Source organism: Drosophila tropicalis, unplaced genomic scaffold (assembly GCF_018151085.1).
Source record: "Drosophila tropicalis isolate 14030-0801.00 unplaced genomic scaffold, ASM1815108v1 contig_694, whole genome shotgun sequence".
NCBI classification, from domain to species: Eukaryota; Metazoa; Arthropoda; class Insecta; order Diptera; family Drosophilidae; genus Drosophila; species Drosophila tropicalis.
The window spans coordinates 4,840,048-4,853,730 of record NW_027173176.1 but is presented as its reverse complement, the minus strand read 5'-3'; the positions used below and the strand labels follow the sequence as shown (position 1 = coordinate 4,853,730).

Sequence of the window (13,683 nt, the reverse complement as noted above, 5' to 3'; positions counted from 1 at the left end):
TTTTGGCATTTGGCTAAAAGAGCATCTAGCTCAAAAAGAGAGAAAATAAAAACAAGTAACCGCCAACAACTGAGAGCACTAAAATCAACTATTTGGAAATTAATTTTTCGTAGAAAAAGCGAATTTTTCATGAATCAGTTCAAGTTTCTGCCCATTCACTGAGAAATCATTTGGAAAATGTTCATTTCTGCTTTTTGCCCATTTAAATGGAAATTTTCGTACCACACGCAGAGAGAACAGGCAGGCAGACAGATAGACAGGCATATAGACAGACAGATCGTAATATAAACTACAATCATACACATTTGCATACATATATGTATGCATATATTTCATAAAGTATTTCAAGTATTTTTAATTGAATTTTATAGACGAAGGTTAAAATTCCATAATGAAACACTTTATAATTTCAATTTGTTTATCAATTTTTACCACAAGGCTTTTGTATATGTAGATGTATGTATATAATATATCAATTTTCACATGATTTTTAACATCAAAATAACTGAACGCCACTCCTCACAATATTTTACCTTAATCTGTTTTTCGTTTTTCTTTTCTTCGTTTTTTTTTTTTTTTTTTTTGTTTTACAACTTACATACTTTCTTCTCTTGGGCCATGTTTTAAAATCGGAAACTCTTTTGACTGAAAAGCCACTAAAAGTCTTGTCTGGGAAAGAAAGTTTCTTTGCATACGGTAGTAGTTGGTAGATGTATGAAAAATAGACATAAAGTAGAAAGGAAGTCTGCTAAAACACGATACTCAATCCGCCCTACCCGCCCACATATGCCAAATAGTTCTTAGTTTCTATGACAAGAAGACAACAAAAAAGCAAACAGACTGACTGACACACACAGACAGATAGACAGACAGGAAGGTGGAAGAAGGCAGGAAGACATTGGGGCTGGCATTTTGGCTGTGTTGGCTGTTAGCTCTTGTTGAATCGCGGCAAACGAGGAAATTTCTCACTCATAAATGTCAGCATCAAATAGGCTTAGTATCTGGTATTAAATATTTATGGCAAATATTATGAAAACGGGTGTGGATAACAAGTTGGTGGCGTTGGAAGGGTGTAGGAGTGGGGATGGTAGGGGGGACTTTTAAATGTCACATACAGAATATTCATGGCTCTTTAAGCCGCAACTCAAGTTGACAAACAACTGGCAAACAATCACGAAATCAAGCAGCTGATTTAATTAGCCATAACATGCTCTCTCCTCCTCTCACTCATCCTTGTTTGGTCTCTACCCCTACCATAAGGCTGAGAATTTTGCTATACATCAGCATGGGATGGTATGGGTTGGAATGAATAGATGATGACGATGATGTGGCATCCAAAAGTCAAAGGACATTTCGAGGCATCACTTAACATACATTCAATGATGTCGATTTAGACACTCAACTTGTCACAAACGCTTTCCTATCTTATTCCTTTATTTCTATTGCATACTTCATAATTAATACTGTACGTTTGTTGGCTTTAAGCCAAGTATCTTTAAAATCTGTTTTAAAGTTAACTTTCGTGAGCGTAGAAAGAGCATTTCACTGTTTCCAATTTTTCATCTTGTCAATTCTAACACATTTTCGAAAATGTAGAATATAGCTTGAGAAATCCCTTAGAAAAAGCTTGTTAATCACTGTCATGTCAGCGGCTTCGCCAGGTAAAAGCCAAACAAACAAACATTTGCACACTCAACAAACAAGTACATATACATACATATGTATGTATTGGTATCTATTGCCATATCTATATCTATTCCAATGTCTCGTTTAGCTCTATAAACTGTCATACAGTTCAATGGCAATTCATTATGTTAATGGCGCTAATGGTCTGGCAAATATTGTGGCTACAACAATAACAACATAAACAAAAACAAAACCAAAAACCACAAAAAAAAAAAGTTTAAGCGTAACCTAAAACAGCAAAACTTTTCTACCATGTGCCAAAAATTAATAATAAAGAAACAGCCAAACAAAAAAAAAAAAAACAAAATAGAAACAATATTTGATAAGCGCAGCAAATTAATGGAACAACAAAAAAGGCGACATGTGTAAGTGGAAAAAACAAAGAGGCAAAGAGGATGATAATGAGGGGAGAACAGGCTGGGAAGGGGTGTTGTGAGAAATTGTAGCTACTTTCACACACTTTCCTGCTGTTGCTGTTGCTGCTGCTACTGCTGCTGCCGTTGCTGTTGCCTTCTTCTTGCTCATGCATATTCATTCATTAACTGGGCAAAAACAGCTGCTGGCATTTTGCTGCCATCGACTAACATCAGCACTCAAACCCCTTCACTCCCTGCCATGCCACATAAACATACATATCTATCCAGTGAGAACTTGTGCTTCCCCCGCTGGCAACCCTTTTGAACCCCCATCTAAATATAGTTACTCACTTCCACTACTAAATTTCCATATATTTTTAGCCGCAGACAGAATTGTTTATGTTACCATGTGTTTTGCCTTGTTTTTTCCTTTCTTTTATGCCCCACATTTTCGTCTGCACCACGTCCCACCGACACCACCCTCACTTCACACCCACCACTAAGCCCCATGGCAAACTGTTCAATTTTTATTCTTCCATTTTTCGACATTCGACATTTTCCAACCCCCCTCCACCATCTCTAACCATTTTTGTTTACGCATCATCATCTTTTGCTATTTGTTTGCATTTCATTTGATGCGAATAGGTGGCAAAAAAGGAATTTGCAATGGAAATTAATTCATTAGGTGAGTATGAAAAATTATACCCTTGGGATTGGGAAAACTCTATCTACCTCCCACATTTGTCTCTCTCTCTCTCCCTCTTTCTCTATCAATCGCATAGCTTAGCCTCTTCCTGTTTCTTAGTGTGCTTGTGGCAAGGAAATCAAACGGCAAAAGGCAAACTTAGCAAATGAAAAACTATGCACAAAATTCCATATACATTTTGTTTATCTTATAAATTTGATTAAAAACACAGAAAAACCCAACATAAACTAAAGCAATAAAAGTGTAAAATGCAAAGGCGTGGCCTTAAAGGGGGTAAATGGAATTCACACACTCGAAGGATTAACTGCAGTAATCGCAGGATTGTGGGTAATTGAAAGCAGTGTACTTAAGGCAAATGAATTTTGCAAAGTTTGGGCTGGCATTGAATGTAATGCTCTAACCCCCACTGCCTCCGCTTCTGTTTGTATTGAATATGAAAAGTAAACAGAATTGTTGGCTAAGCAAAGAGAGGAAGTACTAAGTAAAAGGCAATAAATGCCAGTAGTTTTAGTTCAGCAGAAGATATCAATGAGGACGGGGAAAAAAAGGTGAAGAGGTTTATCTAAGGATGCCAGGAAAATGGCCAAGATGACTTACTAATTTGTGACATGATCAAGTTAACTCGAGCCAAAAAGAGACAAATTGCCTTGGGGCGAAGGGAGGCAAACAGATATTGTACACAAAAGACGGCAGTAGCAGCAAGCGGCATCATCCGCATCTCCATCTGCAACGTCGTTTGCATTTTTCTTCTGGGTGGAGCTTAACCCAGTCTATTCTAGTCCATACGGAGATGGTTTTCCCCTTATTCGTTCATTCATTGTTCCAAGGGAAAGGCAGGAAAATGCATTGTAAGGCAGCTAAAGAAAAGCCCGAATCACACACACACACATACACAGGCACAGACACAACAAACAGGCCATATTTCTACACTCTTCTACGCCCCATAGACTCAGTTCGTAGTCACTAGTCTCTATTGTTTGTTTTCCTATTTTTTTGTTTTGTTTTGTGTTTATTCTTGCCTTTTAAATCCATTATCCTTTATGCGTTTTTCTTCTACTGTGCTCCTGCCAGCCAGGACATGCCCTGCATATATGGCTTTGAGACTCAATGAGCCTTTAGCTATTCTCATGTCCTTTTGCATATTTAGTTTGCGGTTAGAAGACCAGCACAACATGCCCCAACCTCCTAGGCCTCCCACTCCCCATCCCCGTTTCTTTCTTTCTTTCATCTTGCATTCATGCAATTTCATTAAAATTATGCAAAGGACGAGAAGCAGATGCAGAGGATTGCCCCAGCAGTTTCTTGGCACACTTTAAAGACAGACAGACGCACAGACCGACTCTGAGTCGGCCACAATGACACCAAGAACCAATGTCAAGTGGCGATTTGGCAGACATCCAGCCAGCTAGCCGACAGGAAACCTTCGCCTTTCAATGTCTTGGCTGCGAGACATCACAAGTTGAAGGCAACTGCAGATGGCTTGGAGTCCAGGTCTATAAGGTGAGAGGTCAAGATGATCATCAAGTCAAAACCAAGACAACACTGTGACTTTCAGTAGTCGTTGTTTAGTATAAAGTGATCGTTTAGCTGGTTACTCTTGGTCAAGCGATTGCATCAACAGTTAGTATTGTCTTTTATGCCTTTAGCTACGTTTTTAAATTACTTTTCATTTAATCGATTATCGTTAATGTAATGTTTAAAGTAAATTATTTAATTACTTATTTCGCTAGCAACCAATTCGCAAAACGGATTTCCCCGGATTTGCTTTTCCCCTTTTTTTCTGTTGTGCCTTCTAGCTATTATTTGGCCTTATTGGTTTAAAAATTTCTGTGGTATTTCAACAAATAGGAACACACACACTCTCTCTCTCTCTCTCTCTCTCTTTCCCTCTCTCTCTGTCTCTCAACCCCGACCACATACAGATCCGAATAGTTTATCAATTGTGCTAACTTTGCAACTTTAGCCGATTGGTGAAAATTCGATTCGATTCAAATTTCGCTTCGAGTGCATTTCGCGACGGACTCTCGATACAGCACGGCGACTGCACAATAAACCCAACAATTTATTATTGTTTATACATTTCACTATTTTTATTATACGGGCAAAGAATATAGGGTCAGTTAGGGGTAGGGGAAGGGGTGGTGGCTTCGGTTGAATGGTTGTTGTTCTACATTTTCATGGGCAACACGAGAGAGTAAACAAAATGTAAAACAAAAACATTTTTCAATTCATTGTTTAACAATTTTCGGGCTAACAGGAAAACGGCAGCCGCAATGAGCAATATTTGTGAAATTTTATTGAGTCCCGGTTAGAAACTACGGGAGACAGAGATGGTAATAGATATAGATAGAGAAAAAGAGAGAGAGTGAGAGAGCGACAATCAGAGACAATATTGGTATTTGTGGCATTGCAAAGTAATTCAAGTGACAAGTTCAAGGGCATGACCTCAAGACCATCTGCTGACCAAAGGCAACATCTCCATCTTTTAATGCCCGATGGAATTAAACCAAATTGGACCACACATCTTTTGATTTCAACAAGGAAAAAAACCCTCTCACGACTTCTTGGTTGGATGCTTGGCACCATTATCCTTCTGGCAAGGACAGCTTGTAACAGAGTCTCCCATCCAATGCGTGCGTGGACTGCAAACCAAACTTCGGGTTCGGCACTAATTCAGAGATGACCTTGAGGGTGTACAGCAGTCAACTTTATCTAGCAAAAACTCATGAATAAATTAACGCACTCAACAGCTGATTGGATTTGGCTTTTAAAAGATATTGTAACAATCACACGCACACGCATACATGCACAAATGTATATTCAATTACTAATTGGTCGGCGATATCACAGCACATAAATTGGGCATATCGAGAACAAAAGGAAAACGTCTGCCCAACCAGCAATGCTAATCACACGCCAACTGTCTACGGTAACTAATTAGTTACGTGTTCTAACAAATTAGCCAGATACGATACATACATGTGTATCTGATCAAGTGCCGATTCGTTCCGAATGCTATTGATATACAATGCCATTTCAATGGACCACTAAAAGGTTTTAGGTTTTTCTCGAAATTACAAAAAAAAGAGACCTTTTCCTTTACGCTTTCCCAAAAGAATGAAACTCAAGCCAAAATATGGTTTGAGACATGGCAAAGCAAATAGAACAGATTAAAGAGGACAAAAAGGATCCTATTAAAGCATTGACAAACACTCAATCTAAAGAGAAACCTTTATTCCTTTTTGTCTATTTCAACTGTACACTTAACTTTCAATAAGTATTTAATTTAATTTCATAACAAATTGCTCAAAAATCAAGCTGGTAGATATTGAGACATTACTCAGTTAAATTTGATTTAAAATAGTTGTGTTAAACGAAATGTATTAAACTACATGCAAGTATGTATGTACTTTATGTTTTCATAAGCTTCCACTTGGTTAAGTAGAAGACATTAAGTTAATTATAAAGTTATAGCCCGAAGCCTAAGAATAAGTAAATATTTGGAATGAAATCCCCTTCCTATCCTGACACCAGATATTTAGTCATTTAGTTGCTCAACTTATGAACTGAAAAACTTGCTCACTGCTGAGCCGACATAAATCCACAATAATTCCTAGATACCAGAGAATATATGTAAGTGCGTATATACTCCAAAAAGTTAGCCAAATGCCAGAAGACGCAGAGAGGGAAGTGGAAGAGAGATGGAAAATACAAATATGCGGGGGGATTAGGAACGAGAAAGATAACATGCAATGCCAGCATAACATAAACTTTATGTTTAACTAATTGCTAAACGCTTCAGACCACAAAATCTACTCCAACTATATAACCTTTACCACCCAACCGCCCACCGCCCCAGTCTTGGTCCCTGCTTCAAACATTCAAACAGCATTTTTATCTCTTAACATGTCAGGTGTATGCTGTGTGTGAGTGTGCGGTATTTGTGTATGTGGTGGCAACTAAATTTACTAGCTCATTACGTATACTTAATAATTCAAGCAACATTTTCATATTACGCATACGCAACGCTGGCAAAACGGAAATGAAACTAAACCAAAAACCAAGTGCACTGTGCACCACAAGCTGACATTAGGCAACAAGCCAACACTAGCAACATCAAGTGAGAACCACAGGGTGTAGTAGATACCCGTCCCTCACACATCTAACCGAAAAAAAAACCAACAAACACACACACACAAACACACTCACACACAAACAGAAGCCCAAAAGTTGAGTTCCGGCTACAGAACACAAAAAACGCAGCTTTCGTGGTTAGGAGCAAAAGAGAGAGGGAAAATGAGTCGATGGACCAAATGAAGCATGAGTTGGCGGGGGACAATATATTCGTGTGTGTGTGTGTGTGTTTGTGTGTGTGTCGTGCAACATAATTAAATAATTAAGTGCTTAGTTGTTGCTGCTGTTTTTGTAGTCGCCTGCCTTATGAATAAACTGAAATTAAAAGCAAAAACAGTCCAAAAAAGAAAGTTACCAAAATACAAAACAAAGCAAGGAAAAAAAACAAACACAACCAAAATAAAGAAGAAAGAGAGACACAAGGACTAAAGGAAGCAGCAAGGACCAAGGGACAAAGAAGGTTGCTTTTGCTTTATGTTAACTTCGGCAACACAAAATTAGAATTTATGTCTTGTATTATTTTTACATACCTTACACGGGGATGCGAGGCGTGAGTTTGGTCGCTTCTTCTTTCTTATTCCCAACTTCTTTTTTTTTTTTGCTACTCTACTCGCTTTTCAGCTTTCACTGCTGCTACTGTTGCTTCTGCCACTGCTTCTGTTTCTTTTCCTGTATCGTCGTGTTAGTCTTTGTGATGATTATTTATTTTAACATTTCGTATGCATTAAAGAATAACATTAACTTTAAAAAGCGTTCACATTGTTGCTGCCAAAATGAAATGCTTGTTTAAGGCAACGAAGAAGAAATATATCTCAAATAATTATTATAAATTTTACGTGGGTTAACTTTACAATTTTATATAGCAGCATTTTCCATTGTTATTTCCTATGCTTTTTGTAACCGAAAGCGTACAATTGATATTTATTCAGATTTCAATGATTGACTCTTAAAAAGTGATTTATTTATCTTTCATTGACATGAAATTTTTGCGCCATATGGTATGCAACATTTTTTTTTCGAGTCAATATTGAATGAACAATCGAACCTGAAACCCTTCTCATGAAGATATAATGACAATTTGAAACAAATTCTCGGTTTTATTATACGTGTTGTTATTAGATACGAAAAGCAAATAAGTGTTTTGAAGGCTGGTTGAGTGGCGAGAGTTATAAGCTGCTTAGTAAAATCTCCAAATCTTGTTCTACCCACAGATCCATTTAGTTTAGTTCAATTACTGGCATAGTCTGGCTAGTCATACTCAATTTTATATTACGAGTATATCTCTGACGATCTGGAGTTATTTATAGTATTGATAATTTTCCTACAAACTGTACATTCTAAACTTGACGACTTTCCCTCGTTCAACTGGATCTGTTTCTATCATGCTGGCGTTTCTGTTGCTGTTGGATCTCTGGCATAAAAGAAAAAAACAAAAAACCTTTACCTTTTTTCACACATACAAAGCGCGAGCGTAAAGAAAAAAATTTTTAAATTAAACTGATTTGTTGTGGTTACTTGTTGTTGGTGTTTTTGTTGTTACTTGGCGGGTTACTTTTGTTGTTGGTTGACAGCTTGCTTTTGCGTGTTTTTTATTTGGTAGCCCAAAGGTTGGTTAAAATCAAAAAAGAAGAAAAAAACGAAATTAAAGAGGTTAAAAGCAAAGGGCTTAGAGAAGTGTGAGAAATTTAATGTTTCCTTTTAAATTATTTGTTTTCTACACAAAGAAGAATACAAACTAAATCGTATGTTGATTTCCATATCAGCGACATTTGCTGATAGCTTTGATATTGAGCTCAAGAAATTTGTGTCCTGCACATCGATTCAACTAAATATCTGTTTATATTTCAATTGTTTTTAATTTGTATTCAAATTAGTCTAATCGAATGCAAATTTCGATGAATTATAATGAAAAATGTTGCGAAAATTAGATTGCAATTATTTACTTGTTTGGGGTTTCGTGTCATAGCGACCATGAGAATGTATTTCGTTTATTACGTATACGCCCAGTTAGATGGTGAAAATTTAATTTGTTGCTTATTACTTTGACCCGGAAAAACAATGATTGGGCAAACAAAAGTATAAGAACTGACACCAAAAGAAGTGGAATTGTTGGCAATTTGCATAGGAAATTGGAAAAACATACGAGGCAAATTTGATGGCAAACAACAGTCATAAACACACGCCAACGGGACATCAAGAGGACACGCCTTCGCGCCGCAATGTGCCGCAATTGGGCACTTCTCCTCACCTCCTTCACCCACACAACACTGATTAGGCAATCAGGCAGGCGGCAGTCAGCAGCAAATCAGCGCAAATCAAAAGTCAAATTAAAAATGCAAAAATACAGAAATACAGAAATGATTCGGCTCAAATTTCTCGCCTAAGCAAATGAAGCGAAAAATTAGAAAATAATGCAGAAACAAAAAAGAAAAAGGGAAAGCAAAACAAAAACAAAACGAATATGCGATAGAAAGAGAAAAATATTTTCGAAAACAGCAAATGAAACAGAAAACAGAAGCAATTTTCTGTAGCTTTGTTGTTGTCGCTTGCTGTTGTTGTTGCTGCTGCTGCTGGTGGTACTTGAGCCGGAAGCGCTTAACAACAATGCTGAAGGATTCAGCAAGGATGCAGCCAACAGCAGGCGGCTATATCGGCGTCAGCGGGAGAGATAAATCTGCCATTGAAATCGGCTATGAATGTGGCAAACAGTATGAGAGACAGAGACAGAGTGAAACACAGAGATGGGTAGAGAGAGAACGCAAATGAAAGGGAGGAGAATGTTTCCTGGTTTGACATGGTGTGGTAGGTGTTTTGGGTTGCCATTGTTATTACAGCATGTAATACGCTTTGTGAGGAGATTACAATGTCTGATTACTTTGTTATTAATAAATACAAAAGCAGCGCGACACACACACACGCGCGCTCTCGCGCTTCAACACACACACACACACACTCACTGTTGCAACAACAAATCAGGCAGAATGATACAAATGTGTGAAACAAAACCATCAGCCACAGACGGCCTCAGAGCTATCATATAAACTGTCACAACTAACCCACTGTAATGCGAAACAAACAATTGCCGATTGACAAAACCGAAAAGTAAAACAGAAAAAAACAAAACTAGATACATATGTATGTATTAATATCTATTTAGCTCATTACACTTGACATAATGGGCGAAATAATTTCGCTATTTTGATTGTCAAACAATACCCCGAAACTAGAAACTTGTTCATCATGTTAACTGAATTGCATACAATAATTTGAACAAAAGTCGTCAACAACGTGTTAAAAGGTTAAATGTTCCAGCTAAACTTAAATAGATTTAACTTTGGGCATTGGAATGATATTTTTGGTATCCTTATCACGAATAGATTTCTCTTTCTGTTACAATTTCAGATCCCTTAAAACAGAAAAAAGAGATTTATTTTAATGTTAAGGTTTAACTTGAATAAAGGCCATCCCGCTTTAATATTTTAGATATAGCGACAATAGCAATCTATCAAACAATGTATCTCTTTTGTTTCCATACCAGAAACTGACAAAACAAGAGCAGATTTTGCCTTTTTTCTTAAGACATTGTTCTTCCTTATTTAACACATTTAAAAATCATTCTCACATTAAAGGCACAAAAGGTTAAAGGTTGGTAGGAAGATGTTTCCTCTATCTACAGTCTCTCTATCTGGATCAGCGATATTGACGATTTAACTCTGGCAAAGAGAAATTTCATCGTTTTTAAACTGAATTGAAAGAAAGTTTTGTCACCATGTAATATTTTTTAAGTTTGGATTTTGTTTATAACTTTTAGATTTTCGATTTTAAATAAATTTGTTGAAATCAGAAATCATCACATTATCCACTTAATTTGCTCTTAAAAACGTTGAATTTTTGGGCAATATTTCACTTACTTGGAATTCAAACTGATTTAGAAAGAAGAATAATTCTCATTCAAATTTAATTTAATTTTAGAAAAAAACAGAAAATTGCAGTTCGAAATTTTTATCTTTTGCCACTTCACTGAAAGTCAATATTCGAGTGGGAGTCAACTTCATTTAAAGGGTAGCCCAGGAAAAAGTTTTGTCACTTTTTCATTAGCACTTGCATCGATACAAATTTCCAGAGAATCATATATCTTTATATAGTCTTATTTATGGGAAATGTGAAAACAATTTTCAATGTATAGCAACTAACTATTACATCTAACGAACCATCTTGCCCAACCCTTTTGTCGAGCAACGTTTATTTTGCCTGCCAGCACTGCGTATACGCGTTTTATTTTATCTTTTTTCACTCTTCTCTGTGAGTGTGTGTGTGTGTGTGTGTGTGTGTGTACTGACAAACGTTTTATTAATAAACCTTTTTATTTCATTTTGTCGTAGGTACATTTATTACGAGTAAGAGAAGGCAGAGGCGTAGGCGCGGAGGGGAATGTGTGTGCATGCAGAGAGTGGTGGCTGGTTGGTTAGAATCAATGTGGTAGCCCACAAAAATGTCATTTAACCAAGCTAAAATGCAATTTCATTCAATTTGCAAAAACAACTTGTTGTTGGTCTTTCACTCTTCATAAAAATGGCATTACAACAAATGACGAACGAACAAACAAATAGAGAAAAAGCCAAAGGGAAGGGTAGCCCGAACAAAGTTAGATTTGACTTTTGTAAATTAATTGAATTTTAATTGTTAAATTTTGCAATTTTTTTGTCTCTCCCTCTCTCTCTCTCTCTATCTCTCTCCTTGTAAACGAAAAGAGTTTCAACTAATCTTTGACAATTAATTTACAGTTACTGCAATATAAAATTATTAAATATTCATAATGTGATTTTAATTTACTTTGCGTAATAAATGTTTTTTATTTTTGCTTTTCGGTTTGCCTTGGCAGAAGACTGATCATCATTTCAGAAATCTCTTTCATATCGTTATTTTTACTTTTTTTGTTGTTTGATATCAACTTGTTTGCAATTTTTGTGAAAACTTGATCACTTTGGTTTCCGTTTTTCATTTTTGGCGATCGCATTTAACGATCACTTGATTTTCACCAACATTTGGGTCACTTTTCCATCCATTGAGATGGGTTTGGCGCCTAACGTTCATTGTTCTTTATTTTATTGCGAATAAATGGCCAAAACGAAAAAAAAAACCAAAAAAAATATGATTTTCTACGATATGATTTGTTTGATTTTTGTGTTTTCGTTTTCTTTATTTGGAGCTTGGCCCGTTTTTCCTTATTTCGGCAATATTTAACCCGCAACTGAATTGTGTTTTCCTTTGCATTGGCTTTTTATATGAATTTTCCTCGAGACGAAAGTTTCGTCGAATGTTGAAGGAAAAGCTTTTTCCTTCGAACAAGCTTTTCGCACTGAACTGAACATTCTGAACGAAAGTTGATTTTCAATTTCGCCCACAAAATGTGGCGGTCATCTTACAGGTGTTTGTTTTGGCACCATCATTTGTTTTCGGCCAAAACTAACATAAAGACATAATAAAAAGAAACGCAATAATAACAAAGACTGAAACGCAAAAATATATTTTAATCAATATGCATTCAAACTGAAAAACTTAAGACAAGTTACTCGAATGCCTTGTTCATGTTTCCTTTTTGACTTGATTGAATCGTTTGGTGGATTGAAGCCACTTGTTGCTTTCAATTTCGATTTCAATCGCCAAGCGGCCGAACTGGCGGGCTTTGTTTGTTCATAAATAATTTAGCTAAAACAACCGCAACATAAAAAGCCCATTTATATTAGAGGTGCTCCTTTTTTCAAAGTTTTTTAAATATTTATGCCACCAATTGAAAGTTAAGTCGAATCAAGTTTTGTTGAGTTTCAGTTGAAACTCTCATTTCGATAATGAAACAACAACAACAACAAAGAGGCTTCTTGACACGGCCTTTAGGCAGACCGTATTCTTAATACTCTTACTTGTATCTCAGCAAAAGTTATAGCATAAATGTAGTAGTTTTGATTTCAATCAACATTGATAAAGTTATATAAATTGATCATTAATTAAAATCTAAAATTAATCAACCGAGGGTAATCAAAGCCTTATCAAAACTAAAAGGAAGACAAAGTTTCAGGCAAAAGGTTCATACCCTTTAGTAAAAGAAGAGCTAGTGGGGAAAAAACAACAAGTAGCTAAGGATTGAAAAAGTAAACCAGAAGCAGCAGCACAAATCAATTGTGAAGCCTCACGAGGATACATGGATACAAGCAGGACGACATTTGACGACAAGAAAGCGTATGTAGGTGTGTTTGTGTGTATGTGTGTTTTATAAGTCCGCGTGTGTGTTTGTGTGTGCGTGTTGCCCTCTGTAAGTTGTTTGTGTGGGCTGATAGAAAACATTTTTCTAATTTCCTGTCATCAATATAAATGAAATGTTTTTCAAAGCAACGGCGTAAGGGAGGCATTGCCTATAAGTGGGCGTGGCAACCATCTAATTGACTTGTACAAAGCACACTCATACACACACATACGCACACAACCCCATACAGACGAACCAATTTATTTATAGTTCAAGAGAAAACGAAATAAAAACAAAAAACGGATTAATTTGTAAGCCTTTCATTATTATTTCTTGTTGGCCAAGTCCAAAACGGTGTAAAACAGATTATGGCAACGATATCGACCACAATTCAAGTTACATTTACGTTTCAAATTGCGGTCATTTTGTATGTGATACCTATGTACATACATTGATTGATTGATAACGCTTACAGTTAAGGACACACGCCACATTGTTAAGGACATTAAAAGAGTTAAAGTGTTTTGGTATAAAAACTAATAATTATTTGTTCATTAATA

The 13,683-nt window shown here is 36.4% G+C and overlaps 1 protein-coding gene across 1 annotated transcript in view; it reads right to left on the bottom strand.

Annotated features, from left to right (window-relative positions):
• Positions 1 to 13,683, bottom strand: part of LOC137579395 (uncharacterized) — a 66,330-nt gene that overhangs the window by 29,147 nt on the left and 23,500 nt on the right.